This window comes from Lepisosteus oculatus, chromosome 13, assembly GCF_040954835.1.
Source record: "Lepisosteus oculatus isolate fLepOcu1 chromosome 13, fLepOcu1.hap2, whole genome shotgun sequence".
NCBI classification, from domain to species: domain Eukaryota; kingdom Metazoa; phylum Chordata; class Actinopteri; order Semionotiformes; family Lepisosteidae; genus Lepisosteus; species Lepisosteus oculatus.
Window position 1 is genome coordinate 15,413,300 of NC_090708.1, and position 18,308 is coordinate 15,431,607.

The following is an 18,308-nucleotide window of genomic DNA, read 5'->3' on the forward strand; positions in this document are numbered from 1 at the left end:
CAAACTACATTTTTGTGTGTTATTTATGTGTTATTTATCAAGTGATATTAGTTTTGTGTACTTTTAGGTCTTGGTGAGGAATTGGTGAAGGTCAAATATACTGTACCTAAGCATGTTAAACCATAAAATCTTAAGGGGGTGTACCTTTCCAATGCACTGTATATGATTTATTTAATGTGGAAGCAAATGTGACTGTATCTCATACAGTAAGTTACTTTCTATTGAAATGAAGTGCTAAAAATTTTGTAATGTTTTGCCTCTTGAAATCAAAAGAGCTTCTTTAATCCTGATTCCACTGATTGTAGAATGATGTAACAGCAATATAGCTGTCCTTGCAAAATGAGCCTCTTGAAAGTAGCTGAAATGTATTCTAGAACCATCTCTGAGAGTCTAACTTTTCTTCCACCATCACAGCAAACAATGGTTCAAATACAGATACTGTGTAACAATGATTTATGAGATACAGGGTTATAGAGATATGTTGGCAGTACTTTAAGGACAAGCCATTTGCTTGCACTTTTATAGTGAGCAGTTGACTTGGGAATACTATAATACAGAATAAATGGAGATTGGATCAATGGATTCTGTAATATGTACTCAGGTTATGCTGATTTGGTTTGCATGCACTCAGGAATATATTCAATAATTTGAAAGTACTTGATTTGATTAATGGATTGCACTCAAGGTGGATGTCAAGGTAAATTACACAATCTGGAGAGATTAGTTGTCCTTTGAATAACCCAGAAAGAAACAAGATTACATGATACCCTGAAGCTTTTGCATGCTCTATGGTCATAGCACTTTCTTTTGAATATACTCCAAATATAGTCCATAATACTTATTTTGTCTTGAGAATAAACTATTTCAAAGAGAAGGCTGTGGTTTGTTTTCTAAAGGAGTGACATTCTTAAAGAATACTGTTACATACTATCTGTAGCAGTATATATTTAATATTCCTAATATTCTACTACTGTAACATACTGTATTATTGTGCAGAGGGAGAAACCACAGTATGTCCTAAGGTGACAAATGGCAAGGTAATCTGTATATAATTACTTGAAATGTGTGGTACATACTGTACAACAGAATTATGGTAGTACCTGTAATTTAGTTTTAATGTCATGTTTTTGACAATTGCAGATCTGATTAACGGTCTGAATTACTTAAGTAAAACAAGAACAATTATTGTACTTTTACACACAATGCAATTGGACAGAGGTTAAAAAGCATCACTACAGGTATGTCTTCCATCTTGCATAGCTCATCTAGTTAGCTTGAGGGAAAACTGTCTAAAATTAGAAGTAGCATGTCAACTATATTATCACTGGAACAATGGTTATTAAAAGATAACAGATAGACTTTGTGGTTAAAGATTAAAATAAATGCGGGCCCATTTTAGTGCTTTTTAATTTGCTTACTATGAAAATAAAGCCATAAATTTGTCATAAAGTGTATAATGCGTACTGTAAGCTGGTATTAATACCTTTAGGGTGATCAGTTTTTGAACATTAAAAACTTGCTAATGAATTGATACAAGTACATGGGAGAGTATATTATATTATTGATCACATGTACAGTACAAGGAGACCTTGAAGCATCAGAAATATACTATAAAGAAATTCAGCTGCTCACACATGCCAAATCCTAAAATTAAAGACCAGGAGAGACACTGAGTTGAAAAGTAATCAATACTGTATGTAATTCTACACTTTTTGCAATGAAAAATATTTTCAAAGGGCTTAATCTGCAGCCCTCAGTGTTCAGGGCTTATCCATCATGTTTGGAGTTCTTGAGTTGAGTCAGCAAAGTTGGTACCGAAGCTTTTGAAGCTGCTACCCGAGGACTGGAGAACTGAAAGAATGAAGAATGCCACAGTGTCACTCGTATCTGTCCTGTGCTGATTTGCCATTTCAAAACATTCCAGAAATGCAACACTGGCAGGGCCTCCTTGATATTATAGATTAGCCGTGGCTCCGAGAAAATTACATGTTGACTCTACATTGGAAGGAAAAAAAAAACTTTTCATTAAGTTCTTAGCTGGTCTTTTCTTCTTTTTTCTGAACTCCTGTCAGAAGACATGTTTTCTTGCAGTGCAAAAGTAGAACAGCTCAACACTTGAACGACTGGTGTTTTGGAAACTCGTCATAAAGTCAGAAGCTTTTCTGTTAGTCAGAGATAATTATCGTCTGAGAGAGGGGAGAAATCAGCTGAGAACAACTTCTTTGCCTTTCACTGAATTGTCGCTCCTTCTAGGCTTTAAGTGCAAATGAATACTTAGGAACACCAGCAGGTCATGAAACAGGACTAAAGATACCAAACAAGTGACATCACTGCCCAAAATGTTTCAGGGCTGTTGCACTGAAAATCAACAGCTTATTTCCCAAACCATTTCCAGTAATTATGAATAAACAAATTATTATATATTAATAATATTTAAAGATTTCAATTGTTCATGAATTTTAGAATAACCATCAGGCCAATTTGACAGTAAAATCTAAACATACAGAATATTTTTTCCTTTCGTCTTATTTGACAGAAAATAAGAAAAAAAAACACTCCAAATCAACACAAATAAAACAGCTTTGTCAGTGAATTGAACTAATTACACATACTATATTAGCCACGTCTATTCAAATCCATGTGCCCTTAACACTCAAGGCTGGAGCAAAACCCAACTGTACAATAAATAATGTAACATGGCATAACCTACCACAGTCTTAGTAGTGGAAGAATATTGGTACTGATGTTTGAGAAATATGGTAACTGACCTTGGTCAATACCATGTAAATGAAGCTATTACTTCCCTTTCACATCTGTTGATTTTATATTTACATAACCTACAATTATGTCCTGACTCTCAAACTCTTTTTTTGAGTCAATTTCTCATGGGTCATTTTTCTTCTGGAAGTGTCTGAATAATGAGTGACAGTGGTATGGCACAAACCACTACAATCCACTTTTAGAGGTCACCGTTATTTATTGTGGCTGAACAAATGAGCTGATGAGAAAGTCTTTGCTGCAAGACTGATAGTGCATGGAGCATTGCCACTGGTATTGATTCACTTATGGACTTGACTTGATCAAAATGTACTGCTTATACTATCCTCTGCCCTTGCCCTTAATGTAATCTGATATTGATCAGATGGAATTGTTGTACAAATACCGTCGTTTCTATTATATTCCTACATGAAACAGAGTAATAGCGTGTTGACAAAAGCACGGCTGTCAACAAACACAATAAATTAGCATGTGTTGAATGATGCCTCCATCTACTGAATATTGAGTTATTCAGCTGAGGAGCTCCAGCATAAATTCAAGAGAAAACATAATACTGCCTTATGTCACAGGATGAAGTTTAAAGGTCAAATGTAAAAACAAAAGCAGCTGCAAAGATATCTTAGCTCATCTTTGCATATTTATTATTTATGAGTTTTTGGCATGGGTTTTGACATGAACGGTAAGGATTATATTGCAAAGCTGAGAAAGGGTATTACTTCAGTTTTATTTAGCTTCATTGGTAAGTTCAAACAATTTGATAGAGAAAAGCTAACATTTTAGGAAATTATTCCTGCAACAGAAACTCATTCATATATCTATTAATCTGTTTAGCCCTCCATGCCTCGCATTTATGTCTCACATTTGATGTAAATACAAAACACAGCTCTTTGAATATGAATCAGTCTTTTTTTAGCATACTCATCTGTAACACACCCTTATTAAAGTATTAAAACTTTATTTTTGGTTTGAATGTGTTTTTCCTATATTTCCTATAGTTTATGTGGAATGTTTGCTATTCTGAAGCTAATATTTATTAAACTTCCTGGAAAGTTTTGTGCACTTCTTGAGGTGGACAATAGTAGATACTGGAAAGTACACTGCATGCTGAAGTGTCAAAAACTGAAAGTTCCCTGGTTATGTTTCTCTTCATCTTCATTAGTAAAAAAGCAGTATAGAAATAGTTTATCAGCTCAGACAGCTTACTATCGAGCAATGGAAGCTATTTTGTTAATTTTGGCCCACATCATCAACCACTACCATGTGTAAGAATGTGTTACCCAAACCATATTATTCGAATACATTATCCAAGATCCCATTATTCTATTCCCATTGCTATTAGTTTCCTCAAACAGATGTTTGAGTAAACCAACTACTGCAATGTCATAAGCACTTTGTACTTTTCCCCTTGCTGTAGTTCCTATGCATATCTTGATATTTTTGTTATATTGCCACCCAGTCTGCCCCTTAATGGCAGCAGTGTGGAGCGGCACACAGGATTCTGAACTCATAAGTGGAATAAATCCCAGGTGAGACACTGCTGAACCCTTCAGCAAGGTACTTCACCTAAAATGATCCAGTAAAATACCAGGCTGTATAGGTCACTTTGGATAAAAGCCGCAGCCAAATGAATGATTCCATTAGTGCCCAATTTATAAAATATGCCTTTACCCGTTAAGCCGATAACACACTCTTTCGATAAATAATTTCATTCTGTTGAATTAGTGTTATAAGGAAATCTTCAGTTTTTTTAAACTTTTACTTGATTGAACCTTTTAACTGACCAGGCATTAAAGATACAAGGTTATATTGGGTCAGGCCTTTTTTATAATTTTTTTATCTGGTATTTTTGTACAAGTGAAAGCACAACTATGAAAATTGCATTAGCAAAATAGTTTCCTCACTATTCTAATTCTATTCTACTCACAGTTCCTTATGTTTTCCCCTGGTTGACAATTGACGGAGTTGATACTGTTAGTTAATGAAATGTGTTCTGCTCCCACCTTTGATGGTGAAAATGGAGATGTCTAGGTTACTGCCTAGCAGGGAGCCTAGTAATTACAGCAAACACTGACAACTGCTGTGCTTTATATTTTTCAGACTGTTAGATTATTTAAAACTCCAGTTCTTTTCTTTCCCATTTAAGCTGGAGCAATACAGCTTTAAAAATGAATTCATTTATTTGTGTTCCAATTGTCTGTGAATGCTTTACTATATTTAACTATATTTATGATTCTGTACAATATCATTCACAGACAATTTGAGGGTGAAACGAGACAAAGATAATCCTGGTAGAGCATAGTTTATTAGTATCATCATACTCAACTCACAAATCTTTAGGCTATGACACTTAAGCACTGCATCAGCAATTGTAGATCTTTGTAATCTCTTTAAACACTCAACATAAATCTTAAAAGCTATTCACATTTATCTGGAGCACCATTTAGCATGATATTGTTTTTCATTTTATACTCCAGTTTAGAGTACTACTTTGGCATAACTCATGTTTTTGTTTGTGTAAATGCATAACAATGTCTCTTTTGTATGCATCTTTTTGTTGATAGAGAATTTCACATTTCAGGAAAGCCGGAGATAAAGAAAGCCATCTTGGTTGAATGTTTTATTGAATGTTAAATCTTCCTGTTTCTTTTTTACCTAAATATGTTTTCTTAATCACAGACAGCAGTTTTAATAAAACATCATATAATTTTGAAATCATTTTAAGGTTTTTCACCCACGATTTCCAAACATACATTTTATTTCTTCTGTTGCTTTATGAATTTCTTAACTGTGCAGCAGTACATAGATGTTTTGCAAATTACTTTTTCCAATCAATGAGAAAAAAGAGTTCATTAAATTATCCATTACATAAAATTAAAAGATCTTCAAGGCCATACCTTTAGGGTGATCTCTGGTGTATGATTTCCTTTGATACATGTTACACTAAGTGCTCTCTGGAGCTTTCATTCATATACTCTAAGCCTTTTCAGGCTGGAATAAGGACAGTGATGCTTCATTAAGGTTTTTATGTAAAAAATTAGAGTAGGGGGTACAAGTTACATTTATAAATGCTAACTTGAAAAGTATAAAGAGAACATTAACAAAGTGTCACCAACCCACTGATGTTTGTATGTTAATAGATTGACATTTGAGCATGTATGTGTCATTCACAACCTGTAATCTGAAGTGTTACTGATATTTATTATTTATTTTTGAATGCTGTTCAATTATATTGAATTTATCATTTATTTTGAGCATAAGAGGAAAACATTGGACCTGGTCTGCTCATTAGGCTGAGAATGAGTTATTGGTCCAAAGATCTGAGACAATTAGTTTTCTACACTGTGATCTATGCCAACCCAATATCATCTGAATGGCTCAGCGGAACCTCAGTTGTTCTTGTAAAAAGGTATAGATAATAGTATTGCTAATTCATTAGAAGCATTCTTCTTTGTGCATCCATTATAACCATTAAATATAATCCAAACCTCTAAAGTTAGTCTGAATGAACTTCACCTCACCTTTCTGATAGTTTATCAGAAACAAATTAAAGAGCTTCAGCTTAACAGTAAGCCTAAAAACTCCCAGTCATCGACTGGAATGCTTCTTAAATTTATGCACATAAGATTATCAGTTATGAGTGAATCACCATAAATTGATCAACAAATCTCAAAACATTATTAAAAGGCTTTAGAAACTCAAAATGTATTGACTACTGGCACTTTGAATGTTAAACTTTGCAACAGAAAGCGTTTTAAACATGTGGAAGCCTTCCATATACAGTATAGCCGTAAACTATGTTTGTCATCATCTACATAGGTGTTTTTAATTAGCAAGGCTCCTTCACCGTCAGAATCAATATTGTTAAGACTTACTCAGACTTTTGAAGTAAATAACAATGGAATTGGATCAAGTAACATAGACAGATGCATGCCTCTCTCCAGTATTCCAAGTTATATCATGTTCTAAAATTCACAATTATGGGAATTGAAGACATAAGGTCCTCTACGAATTATGATTTCCCATGTCATATCGGCAGGCTGTCATGGATAAATTCTGAAAACAAAAATCCCAATGAGGCAATACTTTACACAAGTAATTTGTTTTCTTTTTCTGTTTTCTGTCTGTTGCGCAGAAAAAGGAAAACACAGGAGATCTATTGCATTGCTGTTTGATCTATTGCAAGTATTATGAACTGCAGGATATTGTTCAGATTACATGAATGTCATACAAGAAAACAGATGCTAGAAAAGACATTTGTTTTAAACTTCATGCATGCATCTCTCAAAGCCTGCATTTGACCAAAACGCTTAGCAATAGGAATCTGTCCATTATAGAAATAATACATTTTTATTCTACTTACAGCAAAATAAGTTACAAGAATAATAAATAGTATAAATAAACTACATATGGAAATTAGCATGCATGTCAACTGAAATAGAATATAGAATTATTTGGATACATTAACACTGTTCTCTGTGGTACATGTGTTCTTTAGATTGTTTTATCATGACAAGTATTCTCAAGTCTGTTTTCCTGATTTTCCCTGTATAAAACAGTCATACTAGATAAAAAAGCAGATGTGCAGAGCTGATATTGCAGAATTTTGCCTTAAACTTTGTGCTTTAACTTCCATGGGATTGCAGCCCAAAGCAAAGTACTCTACAAAGCAAAGCCTTAGGAGCCAGATTTCTTTCAGTCTAGACATCCCTGGCTTGCTGCCTAACAGCTATATTGAGAAGCTTTATTTCCAATGAATATGTCAGAATGATTTAATGGAAAACAAAGGTGTTGTCAAAAAACAATAAGACACTACAGTGCTTATTACATTGAAAATGCTCCTTTCATTCACAGAGAATGCAAAAAAAAATAATAAAAAGATGCACTTTGTAACCCCTGGCAACAGAAAGTCATATTTTAATTAATATTCACAACTGAAGAATGCATGTTGTAACTGCTGCACAGCTAAATATGAGGAGATTTCTAGGATCATCCCTGTAGTCTAGAAACACATAGGCGTTTGGATTCTATTAATTGTTATAGATGCTGTTCAGTCCATAGTAAATACAGTAACTTAGATAAAACAGATCTTTAATTAATAATTAATTAAAGACTGAACGGACTCTTCATAATGGACATATCTCATGCTTTGGCGATCCATTTTGTTGCCATTAAAAGTAAAATAAAGAATGGGATAGTCTGCTGGGTAGACTTTTCACAGATGCTGAGAAAAGATGGCGCCTTGACAGATTCAACGTTGAATGTCATGGTTTAGCTTTTGCAACACACCTCTGCTGATTTTACTCCAGGAAAGAATAGATTGAATGTCAAGGAAATGACATTCACTATTGGCTGATATTCCATTTAAAGTCTTACAAATCCGTCATCGCATGGTAATAAATTGGATATAGTGACAGAAAAAAGTTAACACAAACAAAACTGAGCACATAGCATATAGACATAAAAAGAACTGCTAAGAATTTTGTGCATCATACTGTATACCATGAAAGGACCCAAATCTATCTGAAAAATAAAAATGCATGTCAGTGAAGTATGACTTTTCCTCAAGGTTACTCTAGCCCGAAAATACAGCCATGAGGTTAAAATATGCGGAAGTATTATGAGAGTCCTAACCCTAACCCTAGCTGGGGTTTAAACTGAGCAAATTGTCAGTCTGATTCAGTCTGTAGTTGAAGCCCTCCATTCATCAGAATTCAAAAATCTTTGCACAAACCAAACATAGGACACTAAAACAATTCAATCCATTCCTAAAAACTCCCCATGAACTCCCATGGATAATTCAGTTACGATGGTATTTAAATGTGAATGCATTACGGGACTAACTAGGGTTAGGGTTGGAGGACACATCCAAATCTGACACCATGTTTTCCTCTATTTCCACTTTAAATAACAAAACTGAGAGAGTTTACTCAATGCAATGTGTTTTCTTAACACTTTTAATTTCACTTAGTATTGAAGTACAGTTCCTGAATTGTGCTATACCGTGTAAGGAGCCAAATCTATTTGAAAAATAAAAATACACGTTGGTGAAAAGTATGACCTTTCCTGAAGTTTACTCTGGCCCGCAAAAAGAGGCCATGAGGTTAGAAAATGTCGAAGTACTATGAGAGTCCTAACCCTATCCCTAGCTGGGGTTTAAACTGAGCAATTTTTCAGTCTGATTCTGAAGCCCTCCATTCATTAGAATTCAAAAATCTTTGCTGGAACCAAAAATAGGAAAATAAAACAATTCAATCCATTCGTAAAAACTCTTGAAAATTCATCTTCTTGAATCTTGTACCTTTTAGAGAAAAAAAATCATTCCCATGAATAATTCAGTTACAGTTGTATTTAAATGAGCATGCATTTCAGGCCTGACTAGGGTTAGAGTTGGAAAACCCATCCAAATTTGACACCAAGTTTTCCTCTATTTCCACTTTAAATAACAAAACTGAGAGAGTTTACTCAATACAATGTATTTTCCTAACACTTTTAATTTAATTCATTTTTGAAGTACAGTTCCTTAATTGTGCAATACCATGTAAGGAGCCAAATCTATCCTTACAGAATTTGATGAGGATTTGATAGGTTAAGCTCACTTTATGATACTTAGTGAGCAGCTTCTTAGAGACGTGAAACAGCAGGGCAGCCAGAGCCAACTAGAAGATATATCTGAAAGAGGAAGAAAATCAGTTTAAAGAAGCTGCAACTTGGCTTTAACGTGATAGTTAAATGAGCCTCGGCTCTCCTTTACTTAATACAGAATCTCTGAAAAAATCTGTTTAATTTGTTACTAAGGAAAGGTTGTTATATTAAATTTTTGTATTAAAAATGTCAATGTCCTTTCAGATATCTCATTCTACACTTCCATCTATCCAATTTTTAAACTGCTTTATCCAGTTCAGGGTCTTAAGAGAGCCAGTACTTATCCCGGTAAGCAACAGCCACAAGGCGGGATATGCTCTGGATGGGATAGAATTTCTTTCACAGGGCAGACACAGACATGCACATGCGAGCACCTGGGCCAATTTTCCCAGAAGCCAAGTAACCTACAGTACCAGTGTGTCTGCGGACTGTGGGAAGGAAACCCACGCCAACACAGGGAGAATAAACTAAAACCACACAGATAGCACCCCAGGTCGAGAATTCAGCCCAGGGACCCGGTAGTGCAGGTCGAGTGATGACCAGTGAGTATTAATCACTTACTACATTTCTATTGATAAACAGTAAGTAGCTCAATGGATAAAGCACAAAAGCCTATTCTCAACCTGCATTGTCAAAACATAGATTACTTTTTTGTTCCAAAGAACATTTATCATCTGAAATGTAGTCAATAAATACTTAAACACCTAATTAATACATGTCTAAGCAGGGAGGAAGAGTGTTGTTTCACCGAATTTTAATTGATGCCACATTATCAAGTCATCTAGCACCATAACTGAAATGGAGTTGTACACAGTCGAGCTACTGTACAATGCATTGGAAGAGCCAAGAGCTTTTGTAAGAGATTTTAACTTTTTAATTTTTTTCACCTTTTGTCTGATACATAATGAGTAACAATCAAATTTTGTTTCCATGGAGAAACCTCCTCATGTTGGGGATCACCTCTGTGCTTTACAAAGGGTATGATATAGAGAACTGATTATTGTGAATTATGTCAGCAACATGTAATCTCTTCAATGAATCTGTTGCAGAAAACCACAAAGCCACCTTTAAAGCACTCGATACAATGCACTATAGAGCTGACGTTTGTTTAAGATTTGTGGTCATATTTTATTATTAGTTTGGAAAATGTGTAGATTGTAATACTTCATCATAAAAAGAATAACCTATTATTATTTAATAGAAATCGGCTAATGTAATCACTATATAACACAGTGCAAATACCTTAACAAAAAAATGATTGCCCAGGATGTGTTGCATCTACTGTCCTTTTAATCTATGACTAATTTTGAAGTATTGCTACAGTAATTATAATGATGGTTTTATTCTATTTTCATTTTCTGTTCCACTGCTGTTTTGTTTTTACATGCTACTGTACAGACCCCTTAAATGCATATGGCCTATCTGTGCAAAATATGTTAAACTTCAAGAATGATTTGGTCTTGATAGAATATAGGGTGTGCAACAGAAATGCCATTTATATGCAGGGAACATAGTTTGTAATGTTCTTGTCAAACTGTCTGGCTTAAAAGCCAGCTGCTCTAATTAGTTATGGATTCTTCTGTCAGTCTCCCTCATTATTTAATGTAATGCAGTTTGTTCTTCAAGTGCTCCAAACGTAATAACAGTAAGTATTTGAACAGCTGTTTCACCCAGAATTAAAATCCTGCTGAAGAAAAGTTTTTAAAGCACAGCCCAGGAATAGGTTTCTGTTTCTAAAATCAATAATTAATAAAGGAATGGCAGTTTCTCCTTCTTTTTACGAAATAAGTTGTCCATCTTCTTATTTCCATTGATTAAAAATAACATGACTATTACATAGGTAACAAATGTTAAAAACAAATAAGTGAGTCGCATATCAACTCAAAATAAAATAATTATTTTCACAGAACCAGCTAATTTACAAATGTAATATTAATAACAGTTAATAACACTTCCACTGAAGTAATTAATAAACATATAAACTTGAAGTAAAATCATCTATCCTTTGTGTGTTGAAAAGTAGTCAATGGCAAAAGAACACAAACGTAGTCTTTGAGCTAACAGGAATATGACTCACTGAAGGGGCTGTTTGTCATGATTTCATATGGAACACATACTATTCAGCAGGGCTGTCTAATCATGTTTGGCATATTCTATATTTACTTTTTCTGTCAGTGGAAATTAAATCTTTATAGACAACGCACATTTAACATTCAAAGGAGCTGCATCTGCTCTTATTGCACATTGTTTTGTACAGTACATGTTTTGTACTGTAAGCTGTTGTGTACAAATCTAAAGCATGGCTACATTAATGAAACAGTGAACTAAGTCTTAAGGTTTTGCTGCAAAGAAATGATATCCACTACTTTGATGTGGTGAGCTTCCTCTTAACACCATGAGAAATGATCGCATGATCTGTAAATGAAGAAAATGTTGTTTACATAAATAATGGAAGTGAAGAGTGTGAAAAGATGTGGAAAGTAATGGATGTTGTCATCTTCACTTTTGTCATTTGTACTTGAGAAGAAGCTGAAAAATATCAGCTATTCTTAAAGCTAATACAGAGACAGATGGCTATCACATCCGTTACTGTTTAACAATCTACACTCATCAATTTTATTTTTCCTGAACAAATGAGAGAAAGAAAAATCTGTTACATAACAATAAATAAAATGGACACATGGCTTGCAGGGAAACAACACCATAGATGGATGTAAGACTGATTTTAAGTAAATAGAAAAATCAACTTATAATAAAGCCAGACTTTGCTGGCCCAAACAATAACCAAGGGATTTTTAGGGATATTGTATGTGCTTACAATTACGTCTCAGTTTTTCTACAGTATTACCTTAATATTCTATGGTGCTATGGTTTACTTTTCTACATAAAGTAAATAATGTTTTTAGTTTATGTCCTATTAAGCTTTTAAAGAAGACAGACAACTTTTTCATGGTCAGCTGAAGGACAGAGGCTTGATCAAATGATCTTAAAATACAAGCTTAACTTTCAATTCAAATAATATCACCAAGGCATAAGTGTTTAGAACTTTGAACTCAATATTTGGGTAATGAACGTTTGCCAGCAATTACAGCTGCAAGTCTTTTAGGGTACATCTCTACCAACTGTGCACATTGTTTTTGGCAGATATGCTCAAGCTCTCTAAAGTTGCTTGGGACATCAGCGTTCAGCCTTCATCTTGCCACAGACTGAGGCGATATCCTTCAGTGGACCCTTTAACTAAGCCACTCATTGACATTTACTTTCTTATTTTTAAGCTTTTCCACTGTAGCTTTAGTTGTGTCCTTTGGATCATTGTTCTGCTGAAGGGTCTTTAGCAGACAGAAATATGTTTTACTCTAGTATTTGCTGTTTTGCTCAGTCCATTTTTCCTTCAGTCCCAATGAGCTTTCCAGTCCCTTTGCAATTCCACCAAGAATTTTGCCTAGTCTCACAAAAAAGCACTTTTGCACATTTGCAGTACCACGTAAATTATTTGTTTAAAACTACATGTACATGTGGGATTTAAGACAGGCAGGCTTGCAGGCTGACCAGTATATTGTTATAGGAAGCACATTTTCTCCCACCTCAGCCATTAAGCACTGCAGCTCTTTCTAACTAGCTTTAAATTCACTACCTAACCAAAACCCCTCAGAGAGGCAGGTGTTTTTATTATACAATAATGAGTGCTACTATTTTTGCACAGAGACAGAGGCCAATCAACCAATTGTGTGACTCATTAAGGTAATCATGTGCACCTAAATTAATTTACTGTAGGTTTGTCACAACTAAGGGTTTGAAAAATTAAGCAATCATCACTTTTCCATTTCGGTTTTCTTTTTTGTTTTTTTGCTGTGAATGCGTGGAGTAGGTTGTGTACTGTATATAACAGAAATTAATTGCTATTCAAAAGAGTTATGGCTGCAAGTTATAAAGCAGCAAAATGTGAAAACAGTGCAAGGGTCTGACTACTTTTGCAAGGCACCGTAGCCTTTTTGAGATCTAAAAAATAAAAACAATGTGCAGAGCTATTAGTGTCAGGAGAAATTCTGGTGAAAAAGGATTAAAGCTAAATTAAAATGTAGAATATAGGACCCAAGGTATTATTAGAAAAGCAGCTTTGCTGTTTCACTTATGTGCAATTGGAACTCTTCTTCTGAATTGGTAAACAAGGATAATACTGTAAATGGTTTGTGTTGTAACTGAACTGGTACATTGTTAGGATGATGCGTATCAGACAGGCTTTGTTTATGTAGTGTTTTTTAGATGTGTTTTGACTTGTCAGATCTAAAATAGCTTTGTGTATAATAAGATGGTTTTCTAGATTAGTACAGTGCTAGTCACACCCAAGAATGACATTTTTTAAAGCCTATAAGGAAGCTATGACCAATGCAACGAAATGAATTTTACTATGGGTCTAATTATTGCTGGCTCATACACAGAAATATACTGTACCTGACCATTCAGTTTTGTCAGTTTTCCTCTTTCTCCTTTTTTAAACCCACAAGAAGCACCTCTTGTGAATAATTTATCCACGACTCTCATCCGTGCCCTACAATTTTGTAAATAGGAATAAGAAAAACAATAATCAGAGCTGTGCACAGAATTTTGGTGTTTCCACTTTAATGAAAATTTGTTACTGTTCTCTAACACTTTGCTAATCCATCTGTGGTTAGAAACTTAATTTTGTGTATTAATTCTATACCGGAGGACAGGGGGATAACAAATGTAAATTTCTGGCTTTGTGAGCCATCTCAATAAGCAGATGTCAGCACTATCACATTACAGTTCACTAATGTTGTTCAATTATGCAGAAGGAGTCAGATTATTTCATTCTTATTCTTACTTAGTGGTTTTGCAGTATATATTCTATTTATTGCACATAAAATAAATGGCCCATGACATTGCTTTTCATGACCTCAATATATTTACATCTAATAGAGCAAGATAACGCAGCATTGGAATCACTATTTGCCCTCCTATGGAGAAACTAGGATACAAAGAGCCTTTGATATGGAGTAACAAATTGCTGCCATTGTCCTAGATTGTGCACGTTTTCAATAATACAGTCAAATTTTATCCCCACGGCTGTTTAAACATTAAAATGATAATACGGGAAAGTGGTTATACAAACTGGCTGCGTATTTGAGAAAGTACTAAAGCAGTACTGAAGGTGACATGAAGCATCAATCATGGAGGTAGGCAATGTTTTACTGATGGGAAAGTTCTAACCTTTCACATTCAGTACAAGGATTACATTAAAAAGAAAATGAATTCTGATATGTTATGCTCTCAGCTTGCCACTTTTCTAAACTGCGTCTTCAGTTTTCTTTGAAGCACATGCTTCATGGTACGGTTTTCTTTAAGCATTCTCTACAAATCACAAAACCAACCAAAATAATTCAGTGACGTGGGGCAGCTGGAGCCTATCCAAGCGACCAATGGGTTCAAGGCACGAAACACCCTGGATGGGATGCCAGTCCATGGCAGAGCACATGCAGATACAAACACGCACACACTCACACCAGGACCAGTTTTCCCAGAAGCCAATTAACATACCGTAACATACATGTGGGAGGAAACCGGATAACCAGAAGAAAATCCACACAGGGAGAATTTACTACGCACCTAGCACCCCAGATCCAGCATTGAACCCAGGGCCCTAGCACTGCAAAGAATCATGACCCTGAATTGAATGAAGTAGTTGGAAAATAAATGGATGGATATGAGCTTCTTGTCCTAAGTAATCTTTAATAAAGGACAGTAAATGTTTCACTAGGGCAACCATAAACAGATCTCTAAATATTCAACCTTGTCTAGTTAGAAGATGCATAAGAATGCCTACTACTTATGCCTTTTTGACTTCAAAGTGAGCAAAAAAGATCTGTGTACTGCATCCTTTAAAAAATGAAGAGGTGAAGCAAAGCAGCCAAGGTGATTAAGTGCACAGGTTTTATTGACAGTTTTGCATACAAGAGAAAAAGTGAATGTTCACCAAGGCACAGGAGTCTTTGATTGCAGTCATACTGTATACTGTATACAGTATGACTGCAGGTATGCTCAGGTTGCTGCAAATGCTGGGCTGCTCTGCAATGATGTGCATCAACAGCACATGTTGACAGCTGCTTATTAAGACATGAACTAAAGCCAGGACAACTCATTCCAGGATTTATTAGGCACACCATATACAGTATTATCCTTTATTTGACTAGAAACATCATTTCAACAGCAATATTCATGAAATGCAGATTTCAAAGCAACGTGCTGTGTCTAAAATGCAAGAACCTATAGTATCACAATATTAGTGAAAATTACAAAACTCCTTCAATCCCAAACTGAAAATCGGACCATTGGGAAAACATGATACGGTAGATAATTTCACGAATGAGCAAGGAATTATTTATTTTAAAAACAATTGAGGTCTGTATTTTTGTGCATAAATGGAGAATATATTTCTAAATCTTCTGTCTTGGTTACCTTATGTAATCTTTTTTTTTATTTTGCCATCATTATAGTTCATTAATGTAGCACACAATAATTCAGTGAACACTACATTAACAGCTCTCATTCAAAAAATATGCAAGAGCAAAGAAACTAATTAAAGTTTATGTCAAGCCAAGGTCTATCTTGCTGAAACATTCATGGAGTTTAAAGACCAAGTGTTAATTTTTCATTAAATACAACAACGTACAGGAGCTACAAGAAAAGTCATGCTCTTCTATGATGTACAGTATATTCTCATTTCTAGAACTCTATGCTATCACCCAAGAGACAGAATAATAGAAAGGGAATAATAAGAAGCTATGAGCTCCAGAAACATAAGCACCATAATTGTTAAGATGTACAGTGAGTATACAGTATGTCAAAAGCTTCAGGGATAATTATACTGTAGATCTTTCAGTAAAACTAAGTAACACCACCATGGTATTTTTGCCAATAGTTTAAGTAGGTGCTCAATATCATATTTTAAAGAAAAAAGTCTTATTTACTTTTTTGCATTACGCTCTTGAGATTTCTTCAGCGTGAAAGCAATGAAAGCAGAGGTTTTGGAGGGGTTCCACAAGTACCTGACATGAGGGCTTAATTTTGGGCCTTGAAAGTAACAGACTACAAAGGGACCTTCCTTTTGGAAAGCAAATAGTGTGGGGGGAGAAGCTTCCAACCTCATCCAAAGGAAGGATGCAATACTTCCTTCAGCTCAACTCCCCAAGCCCAAGCAAGAAGCTGCTGTCACCTCAGATTGTCAGAGAGGGCTGCAATAGTGCTCTGCTTGATGCTTAATCTTCTGTTGTGCAGCTCACAGCCTGAAAAAGATAATAATAATAATTACTTACATTTATATAGCGCTTTTCTGGACTCAAAGTACTTTACAGGTAAAGGGGACTCCCCTCCACCACCACCAATGTGCAGCATCCACCTGGATGATGTGACGGCAGCTATAGTGCGCCAGAACGCTCACCACACATCAGCTATCAGTGGGGTGGAGAGCAGAGTAATGAAACCAATTCATAGATGGAGATTATTAGGAGAATTAGGAGAGCCAATGGGAATACACCCCTACACTTTATGAGAAACGCCCTGGGATTTTTAATGACCACAGAGAGTCAGGACCTCAGTTTTACATCTCATCTGAAGGACGGGGCCTGTTTACAATATAGTATTTATGGACTATGCTGGACCCACATGGACCGTAGGGTGAGTGCCCCCTGCTGGCCCCACTAACACCTCTTCCAGCAGCAACCTTAGTTTTTCCCAGGAGGTCTCCCATCCAGGTACTGACCAAGCTCACACCTGCTTAGCTTTAGTGGGCTGCCAGTTGTGAGTTGCAGGGTGATATGGCTGCTGGCTCTAAAAGATGGCTGACTATCCCTCCCATGAATGTACAAGGCTTGTAAATTGAAAGTAGAACAAATTCACATACAGTAGGAGTGCGAACACAATCTCTAGAAATTGCTTCAATGTCTTCTTTGCATGTTCTCAGCAACTGCTATAATCTACTGAATTAATTATATTGATGTGTTAAAACCTGTTCTTTCTGGGATGAGGTTTTGTTTTTAAAGAAAAGGAGAATGTGGAGTGTAATTTAGAGACCAGCAACAAAGTAATTAATCAGTATTTTATAAAGGTCATAAATACCAGATAGGCTTAACTACTAATTACTTCCACCCTTCCTTCAACTTGAACACATTCAATAACATATAATTAGTTGATGTAAACTCTGAATCAGACAGCAGTCTATTTCTCTGCACTGTACGTTGCTTTGTCTGTAATCCAATAAAGGGTTTTTAAAAATCCTCTTCCTCATACAAACACCTGATAATGTTTTTTTGAAGTTGTAAAGCTGTAAAACTTTTTTTTTACTGTACTGTAATATTTTCTGTTAATTTAGATTCAATGCTGATGCTAATGTGGGGGAAGGGGGTGGAAAATCTAGTAAGACCTAGTTAGAAATCAAGAAACACTATTATCTTGAGAGTGTGGAGATATATTCTTCAATGTGTTATGCCAGATAAGGAACATACTTTTTTATTTTTTAAAAGACAACAAAAATCCATGAGAATTCATAGTTGGGCCTTGTCAAATTGCAACCAGGTCATTTAATAGTATTGAAAAGTATTTAATAATAGAAATACATGAATTACACAGAAATTCCATTTAATTTGACAAGTAATGATACTTCTAGTCAGTATATGTTATATTCATTCACAATAAAATCCTTTAACTACTACAATATGAACTTTTTGTTGACGTCTCTCATTTCATCGATAGAGCATGGAAGTTGTTTTCCAGGTTAACAGGGTTTCAGTTGGAAACCTTTGCCACAGTGAACAAAAGAATTGTATTTCAACCTGAGAGCCAGTACTGGGTCCCCTTCTGCTATGGGTTGAATG